Source organism: Mus pahari, chromosome 2 (assembly GCF_900095145.1).
Source record: "Mus pahari chromosome 2, PAHARI_EIJ_v1.1, whole genome shotgun sequence".
NCBI classification, from domain to species: domain Eukaryota; kingdom Metazoa; phylum Chordata; class Mammalia; order Rodentia; family Muridae; genus Mus; species Mus pahari.
The window spans coordinates 102122340-102131109 of NC_034591.1; the positions used below are offsets into that span (position 1 = coordinate 102122340).

The 8770-nt window shown below is 48.9% G+C and overlaps 2 pseudogenes; one reads left to right on the forward strand and one right to left on the reverse strand.

The window, feature by feature from the left end:
• Positions 1 to 8770, forward strand: part of LOC110316852 — a 15886-nt pseudogene that overhangs the window by 4194 nt on the left and 2922 nt on the right.
• The window catches only part of LOC110316071, a 1783-nt pseudogene continuing 1336 nt past the window's right edge, over positions 8324 to 8770 (reverse strand).

Here is an 8770-nt window from a genome sequence, read left to right on the forward strand (position 1 = left end):
AAATTTCAGTTTTGAGCCACTCAGCCCTGTTCATTACTAAAAGTTCAAGGCCATTGTAGGCAAGAGTAAGTTCCAGGCTCAGTGGAATCCTGTCTGAAAGAGGACATGCACAGTCTAAATATTTCCAACTATCAGATCTGGTCTCTGGGGCTGCAGAAATGGGTATTGGATAAAGTGTCACGGTGCAACAAAAGGACCCAGTGAAACCAGGCCAGGCAGCATCTGTGTCCTCCTTGGACTGGAGGTCCAGAGAGGCAGAAGTGGGAGCTTGCTGACCTGAGATCCCTGGCATACACTGTCTCAAAAATTATGGTGGAAAAGCACTTGAGGAATGTTCCTGGCCTACATGTATGAGGACAAACAGACATGGAGAAAGAGACAGAGACAGAGACAGAGACAGAGACAGAGACAGAGACAGAGACAGAGACAGAGACCTACCTCTGTGGTCATGTGTGTATCATGCACAATTCAGTCCTTATAGCAATATCTTGAGCTTTCCATCTCTGTGGTTACCCTTCCCTCCTCACTACTGACTGTCTACACTTTATACTCATGCCCTTTCTTTTCTTTGCCAGTCAACATGGAGTTCATTCCCATGGTGACATAACTTTCAGGTCTTTGTACCGAGGAATGTTTTTATTATCTGTCTCCTCTTGCTTTGACTACACTTTCTGTGCGCAGTCCAGACAGCCAAGGATTGTTGGTCCTCCTGCCTGACACCGACTGATGTAGGGGAGAGAGTTGTGCCCCTAGCCTTCACTGTCTTCTGTTTTTAATCTATGTAGCTGTGGATGACCTGGAGTTTTGAATTCTCTGTCTCCCCTACTAAACGTAGGGGTTACAGGATCTACGTACCAAGCCTGGTTTACTTGGTTCTGGGGAAGAAACCCAGGGCTTCCTTCCTGCTGGGCAAGAGCTGTTCCAACTGAGATGTCACACCTGTGGTCAGGCTAGCCTGGGACTCACTCTGTAGCTGAGGATGTCTTTGAATTCTTGATCCTCCTGCCTCCACAGTCTCCACAGGTCTACACCACTGATCCTGTGTTTTCTTTCTCCCTTCCTTCCTTCCCTTCTAGATGACTTGTTTTTGCTACTGAGATTATGTCCCAGTACTACAGGCATGAGCTGTACCAGGACTTCCCCCTGCTGAAGCTGCTGAGCTGTGAGCTGGTGGAGGGAGGGAAAGGAGGCTGTCCCAGTCCCATGCCATCCCAAGGAAACTCAGGTCAACATGCAGAAGTTTTCAGGGCTGTCCCCTGTGTGGCCAGGTGGCTTTGCAGGTGTGTTCTGACTACAGCCCTGAACTAACCTCATCTAACTTCTGCATGTAGCACCATGGACAGAAAAGAAGGCACCAGCCACGACAAGCCTGAGCTCAAGCATGCAGCTGGCAAAGTAGGAAGATGGGGTCTGATGCCCACTGTTTGCAGGTTTAGTGCCCTAACCCTTGGGCGATCTCACCCATCTCACATTTAGCCAGTTCTATGGAGTTTGTGGAATTTTCCTAAGACTGGAAATCAGAGCTAGGGCCAAGGACATCTTGCAACGCAGAGTTTGAGGCCAGTCTAGAATGCATGGCACTCTCTTTAAAAACAAACACCCCCTGCCCCAAATCTTATGCCCAAATCTGAGAAAAGTGACACGGCGGCTCACATGGACCACATATTCCCTGTGAATCAGAAGTCCTCTCTGTTGGAGAGAAGAAAACTGGGCACCCATGTGTGCCGTAATTACTTCTTGTGACTCACATCTGGGTTGGCCTTAGCATTGAGTTCCTCCCCTGTGCATAGCAGTGAGGAGCTGTGAAGTAACTATTCTCTTCTGGCCCTGTGGGAGGCATTGGGGATCTGAACAGCCAGTGCTCCTTGCTCTCCCTGTGGGAAGTAATAAGGACATATACATCCAGTGCTCCCCGATAGTCCCTTGGGAGGAAGGTTTGGAGAGCATGGAGACACCAACCTTTGACAATAAGAAGGCAGGAAGGATGCTGGCCATGCATCCAGTCAGAAACTGATGTTCTACTGCCCCCTTGTGGCAGTTCTATAGCAGCACTGTGTCAGCAAACCTGGTTTGCTGGGGTCCCTCATACCAACTATGGGTGGGGGTGGGGGGTGGGGTACACTGGAGAACATGATATTGTTCTTCCTTTTTCTCATATACACCATAATAAATGAAAAAAATTCCTTTCATACCTGGGCTGCCTGGGAATGTCCCTGGAAGAAGTCGCATAGACGCCCTGCTCTTCCTGGCCCTCAGGTCCTTAATGAGAGTTGGCAAGGCTGCATCCTGGGTGAGACTGAGAAGCACAAGAAGGCTGGGACAATGACTCTTCCTGTGCGTACAGTACCTACTTCCCATGTGAGACCTGAGTTTATTCCCCAGACTGCAAGGGGAAGAGGCAGCATGCTGGATAAAACGTGTCACCTAGCACTTTGACATGGACACAGACACACCTCCCCTGTTTTCATGTTGTTTTTGAGACCATGTTTCTATACTGAACCCTGACTAACTCAGTCTGTAGCCCAGGCTTTCCCAGAACTCACCGAGATCCTCCTCTTCTTCCTCCTGATTGAAGGCATGTGCCACCACCATCCAGCTAGACAGGTGCATTTCAATCTCAATGGCTTTGCAAAAGCCTGTGTCCAAAAGGCCAGGCGTTCAGCACCTGTGAAATGACATTTGAGCCTGAAGTACATGTGTAGGCACACACTATGTATACATAAAGTTGAACACACATGTGCATGTCCACAGGACACATGGACAAGGACACAAGTTAAATATATCATGTGTGAGTGCACAGGCATGCATACATGCTAAATATAGTGATGAAGAAGTCCACAGTCGACTTCAGCCCCAGGCAGCCTTTGCAAGGCCTGACCTTTCTGCAGGAGCATCTGGTGGGTAAGCCTTAGAAGACCCAGGCGGGAGGGTGACAATACCGAGGGCTCCTGGGACTTCTTCCGTGGATGGTTTGGGGAAGCTCATTACTACTGAGTAGATTCCAATGGGTGTCCTGGCAATGAGATCCCAGCTCTGTCAGCCCCGTGGGTTACCTGGATGTCTCACTTCCATGCAGTGTGGGACCAGGCACCTCTCAGAAGCCAAGGCAGATGGCCCTGCACTGAGGAAAAGAAGGCCGCTTGGATCCGTTCTAAGAGTAACTAACCTCCCCCACCCTATTCATTGCATATTTATTATGTATTGTAAATAAATATCACTGTTAAATGGGCATTTTGTTGTGGGGTTGTTTCATTTTTTTTTTTAATTTAAAAAGGTTTAGCGGTTCCTGGTGAACTTCATACCATAGACCCCAATCTCACTCACCTCCTCCTCCCCTCATACCTGCTGCCCTCCCTTGCAGCCTTCCCCTGCGACAGAGAAAAAAAATTTGTGGAAGTTACAGTGTCTCACAGGATCTTCCACTTTCTTTCCTTTTGTCCACACATCTTTGCTTGTAAATGTTCATTGCAATGACTCGTTGACCCAGTGCGAAGCCTCTGGCTCCTGCTACTCTATAATGAAACCTCACTGGGACGCCTCTCGGATCCGCTGGTCTTGCCCTGAGTCATGGGAATCCTGTAGTTTTGGATCTGTAGAACCAGCCTCTTAGTGCGCTCCAGCAGTTCGCTGATGTTGGGAAGGACCCATTGAAAGCCCTGGATCAGGGCCTGAAAGGTATAAAACAATGTCAGCCTAGAGCTTCTCATGTGCTCCATGCCTTGGGGCCAGATCACCTTCAACTTCAATAACAAGGGCCAGCTCTACCCGGCTGCCCAGGTGAGGTGCAGGGACTGCCCCTGAGTGCTGCAGCCAGTTAGGGACATGGCCAGTTCTCCCACTCAGCGTCCTGTGACCAGCTTTCTTGTCTACCATAGATGGTGATGGAGGGGCAGAGTGTGGGTCTCTGCTTCCTACTTACCAGTGCCCAGCAGACAAGCAGCAGGGCCAGATCACCTGACATCCTGGGCCACTTTCTACTATGATGCCCAGGCAAGGTTGCAGGGCCCACTCTGCAGACTGCTGCCGCAGGTGGGAGGGCTGGGAGGGGCAGAGACACATCTCCCTCTCTCATGAGCCAAGAGAAGCTCTCCTGCCTGCTTTAGGTGGCTAGGGACTAGGGTGGCAGTCACTGCTGCATAACAGACGAGAGGCAGGGCCAGCTCTCCCATGCTCACAGCTCAGGACTTGCTACCCTGTACCCCTACCATCAGGGTCAGTTCTACTGTGCTGCCCGGGGGAGGGGCAGGGCCAGCTCTCCTGCTCTCATGACCTCATGGAGCCAACTCTCCTCCTGCCTCCATGGTGAGGGCAAATACAAAGGGAAGGGGTCTCTCCCTTGCCGTGTCAAAGTACAGCAGACAAGAGGCAGCCACACTCATGCCCTCTGGGCCATCTCACCCACAATCCCCACATCTCAGTCCAGCTCTGCTGTGCTACCCAGGTGAGGTCAGGGATTGCTCTTCCAATACTGCAGCCGGTGAAGGACAGGGCCAGCTCTCCTGCTCCCATGTCCCCAGGGCCAGGTCTCTTGCCTGCGGCAGATGGTGAGGGCTAAGTACGGAGGATATACCTCTCTCTCATCCACACTACCACAAGGACACTAATGGTAGGGCCAGCTCTACCATGGGGTCAGCATCCTAGGGGCCAGCTAACCCCCAACTCCTGCACTGTTTGGACCCCTGAGTACTGTGGCTGGCTCTGGGCATCTTTATGAGACTATCCTGACTTTCACTTTGTCTAATGTCTCTCAGCTGCCCTGGGAAGATTCTCATCAGGGTGGCCACAGCTAAATTGATCATGTCTAGATGTGTGGTGTATGTGTCTGAATCCTGTCAACTCCCTCTTCAAACTTCAACCCCAACACAACAGAAGTAAGGTTAGGGCCCTCCCAACCACTAGGGGTTGCTACAGAGCAGAACAAGTCTTTAGAAAGGCCTTGATAGACTCATTTCATGCTTTCTCTTGACCATCTTGGAATACATACACAGTACCATTTAGAGTTAGAAAGCAGCCCTGTGACACAATCAATCTGTTGGCCTCTTGTTCTTGCCTTACCAACATGCAGATGCACAAGCAATCAATTTCTTTTGTTTATAAGAACAAACTAAGGCATTTTGCTGGAGAGCAGAAGGGCATAGGGTGCCAAGGGATTGCTCTATCTCCCACATGTGTTGTTTATAGAACCCTGGCTGACAACTGATTTCTTGATTATTTTGAACATGTCATCCCACTGTCTCAAGTTCCTCGGCTTTGGTGAGAGGCCCCAGGCATCATGGGGAACATGGGATGGTTGGTGTCACCTCCTCTCAGTCCCCCAGGTGTTATTCTCTGGGGTGCTATGGAAAATAATATTTTGTCACAACTACCAACAACTTCGAGAGCTGACATCCTTTCGCACCTATCAGTATGAGCTTAAAGAAAAAGAAATAGAATGCTTTGAGTGTAGATGTGAGTTATTACAAAGTTGTCATAAAGGCTGGGTCCAGTGAAAAGCAAAACACTGCCCATCTACCTGCCAGCGAATGTCAGATAACCGAGGGAGGGCCAAGGATCCAGAGCTCAGTGTCATCCTTGAGATTCCTTGTTTGATTATCAAGGAGAAATGTGTCCTTGTTAAAGTTTAGGGGTCAAAGGTCCCACGGATTTTCAAGTGTTTGCCACCAGCTGTCTCCTCTGGTTGGAAAATAGCCCTTGGGCAGTGGGCCTAGCAGGAAGAGTGGGTCACTGGACAGCTTTGGAGACAGACATTTGAGTGTAACCAGTCCCCTACTGCCCCACTCACCAGACCAGCCTTCCTGTCCTTGGAGACAGAAAGGGAGGAAAACCAGTGGGCTGTGCCCAGACACCATTGGTCCATTTCTCCCTCTGACCTCACAAGGAACCCTGGTGAGGATTGACAGACACCTGTCCACGTACAGCTCTGACTGAGGCTGCCTGCTGTCCTTAGAGTACAAAAGGTGTTGGCTGGCTGGAAAGCGATTGGATTTGACGCTGCGGAGAGATTATACTTGGACTTTCTGGAGCTGCTGGACCCTGACACAGTGAGTTTCTTTCCACCTAGGTGACTTTGATTTGCTTTCTTTGTTTGGTTTGTATATTTGATGCCTTGGTTCTTGTCTTTACTCTTCCATGGTCTTTATTTGTCGCTGCCGTCTCCGACCAGCAGAAAAGAAGCGACGAAACCGATGTCCTTCTCAAAGCAGTTTATTCAGGAACATAACTATGTGCACTAAAACGATCCCCCTTTCTTTCCTGATCTCTCTCGGCCATCCCCTTTTATACCCTCTAGTCCACTCCCCATTACCCCATTCCACGTAGGCATAGTTCATTGGCTCAGGACTACATTTGTCACGTCATTTGATCTTTCGTCGTGGTGCATCTGTGCAGTGCAGTTTAACGGACGTGGCTATCTTGAGGGATATGAAGATGTCAGTTGTTAGCCGTTAGACTTGGCAGCAGTCCCAGGTGCCATCTAGGGGCCGCAGCCAAACCAGCTCCTCACATCTCCCCCTTATTCTTTAATTTAGTAGAGAGAATGCCTGACTTAGGTTGCCCTCAAACATTCTGAGAACTAGTCCTATCACTAACTATAAAGAAAAGGTCCTATTAATAACTATGAAGCCTATTGCTAACTAAAAAGAAAAGGTAACTATGAAGAAAAAGGGAGGTACCATCCCCGAAAATCTTTCCNCAACTCCTGGGGTTGTAAGTCTCACTTACTGTGAGCTTACCCTGCCAGTCACTTTTAAGTTTGTCTCTGTGCCAAGAACCTTGACTAACTTGTCCCAAAAACCCGGGAGGTTTATAACTTTCTTTAATTATCCCAATCCGGGAACTTTCCTTAATTGTCCCAATCCGGGAACTTTCCTTAATTGTCCCTGCTCCAGGATCCTTTTAAATTCCTCCCTTTACCGGGATCCTTTTAAATTCCTTCCTTTAACCCGGGAGCTTAACTTGTCTCTATACCNAGAGCTTAACTTATAACTCCATCCCATAACCCTGGGAACTTGACTTATTTGTAACAGGTAGCACACCAAAACAGCGCGCACGCGCGCGCACACAAACACATACATATGCCGCAGAGTCATCGTCATCTTTCTGCAGACTGGATGCGGATGCTCTGCTCTGTATGAATATCTTCCTTCTTCTTAGCCAACCAAACAGCATTTCTGCTTTTTCTTTCTTTTCTTTTCTTTTTTCTTCTTTTCATCAGCACCTGCAGGTCCCAGGTCAGTTCCGTGGTCTATGTGGTCAGTCCTGTCACTCGAAGGTTTTGAGGAAAGCCACTGGGCACATCCTTGGGGGTGGTGATCTCTTTCTCAAACTCTTCTCCTGGGGAATGAGTTCCTTGCTGTCAGGGTCGACCTTGCCCTGTTTGTGTTGGGTGGGCATTGAGGGCAGCTGCCTGCTGTAGCTGGGACCTGCTCAAAGCCTGACTGAAGGGGTCCCGGAGGAAACGTGTGTAATTATGTACTATCTGACGCGGTTTCTTAAACAACTGCTCTTCATCAGGGACACCCTTGGGATAGTACATGAGAGAGTTCTTGGCCTTGTACTTCCAGGTCTCCACTCCAGCCTGACTGCTCTCAATGGCTTGATGCTCTGCTGATGGGAGTTCAAGATTATCTTTCTGTCGCTTCTCAAATTCCTCCTCGGTCTGGTAGAGCCACACGTGCCTCGCATAGCTTTTTTCCTTGGCCATCTCCATGGTCTCTTGGAAGGAGGCGTTGTCCTCACTTGTGTAGTGGCTCAAGAAGACATCCAGGCTGGGCAGCCGCTCCTTCTCCTCCTCCTCCTCCCTAGCCTCTCCTGCTTTCTCCAGGTCTCACTGGTGGAGGGCTGCCTGGAGAGTCTTCCTACTCACTGACTCTTCACTGTGCTTCTCCTCTAAGTGGGCGTAGTCTAGGTCTTTCTTCTGCAATATTTCAGTCAAGTTCTGGGTTTTTTGTGTTAATTCATTAATTGAACCTTTAAGTTTTTCTATTTCCTGCACATATACTACAACTTCTTGGGGGCCTTTGGCAAGTTCACTCCTTAGCTGGTTTATTGTAGCCTCTGAATTAGCATGTTCTGATTGTAATTTTTTGCATTCATCTTTGAGTTTTTCAGATTCTCTCACGTTCCAAAGTCATGGTATCCATTAGTGTTTGAACTTGGACCAGTTCTTTCTTTAGTACAGCAACATCTTCTATACCAGGTCTCTGAAGCAGTTCAGTTTTCAGATCTTGATTTACAGTTGTCTGTTTGTTTAATTCTTCTGTCAAATGTGTCACTTTTTGTTCAGCAGCTGCTCGGAGACTCTTTTCTTCATCATACTTTGACTTTATATCTGCAATTTCAGTAGCAAGTTGGGCTGCTTTCTGTTCAAACAGTGCTCCAGGATGGTTCTGGAGGAGATGGAGATCCTTGCAGGGAAGATCACTTCAAATTCGATAACAAGGTCTCCACGTTTCTCGGGTGTTTTGGGGAGAGGGAGGCCTTCTCCAGGAACTTTCCCCTGCATGCCAGGCCTGATGACATCTTTGAATACCACAGGGATGGTCCTGCCATCCAGAGTAGGGACATTCACAGTGCAACCACAGAGAGCCTCCCGGAGGCTAATCCTGGCTGGGTAAATGACATCAGAGCCATCTCTCTTGAAGATACTGTGTGGCTTGTCCTTTAAAGCAAAGACGATGTCTGCCGGAATGTTGTTCGAGGTCTGGTCCCCTTCCTTGGGAAAGGTGATTTTGGTCCCTTCTTTCCAGCCCCTCTTCACTTCGATGGTCAG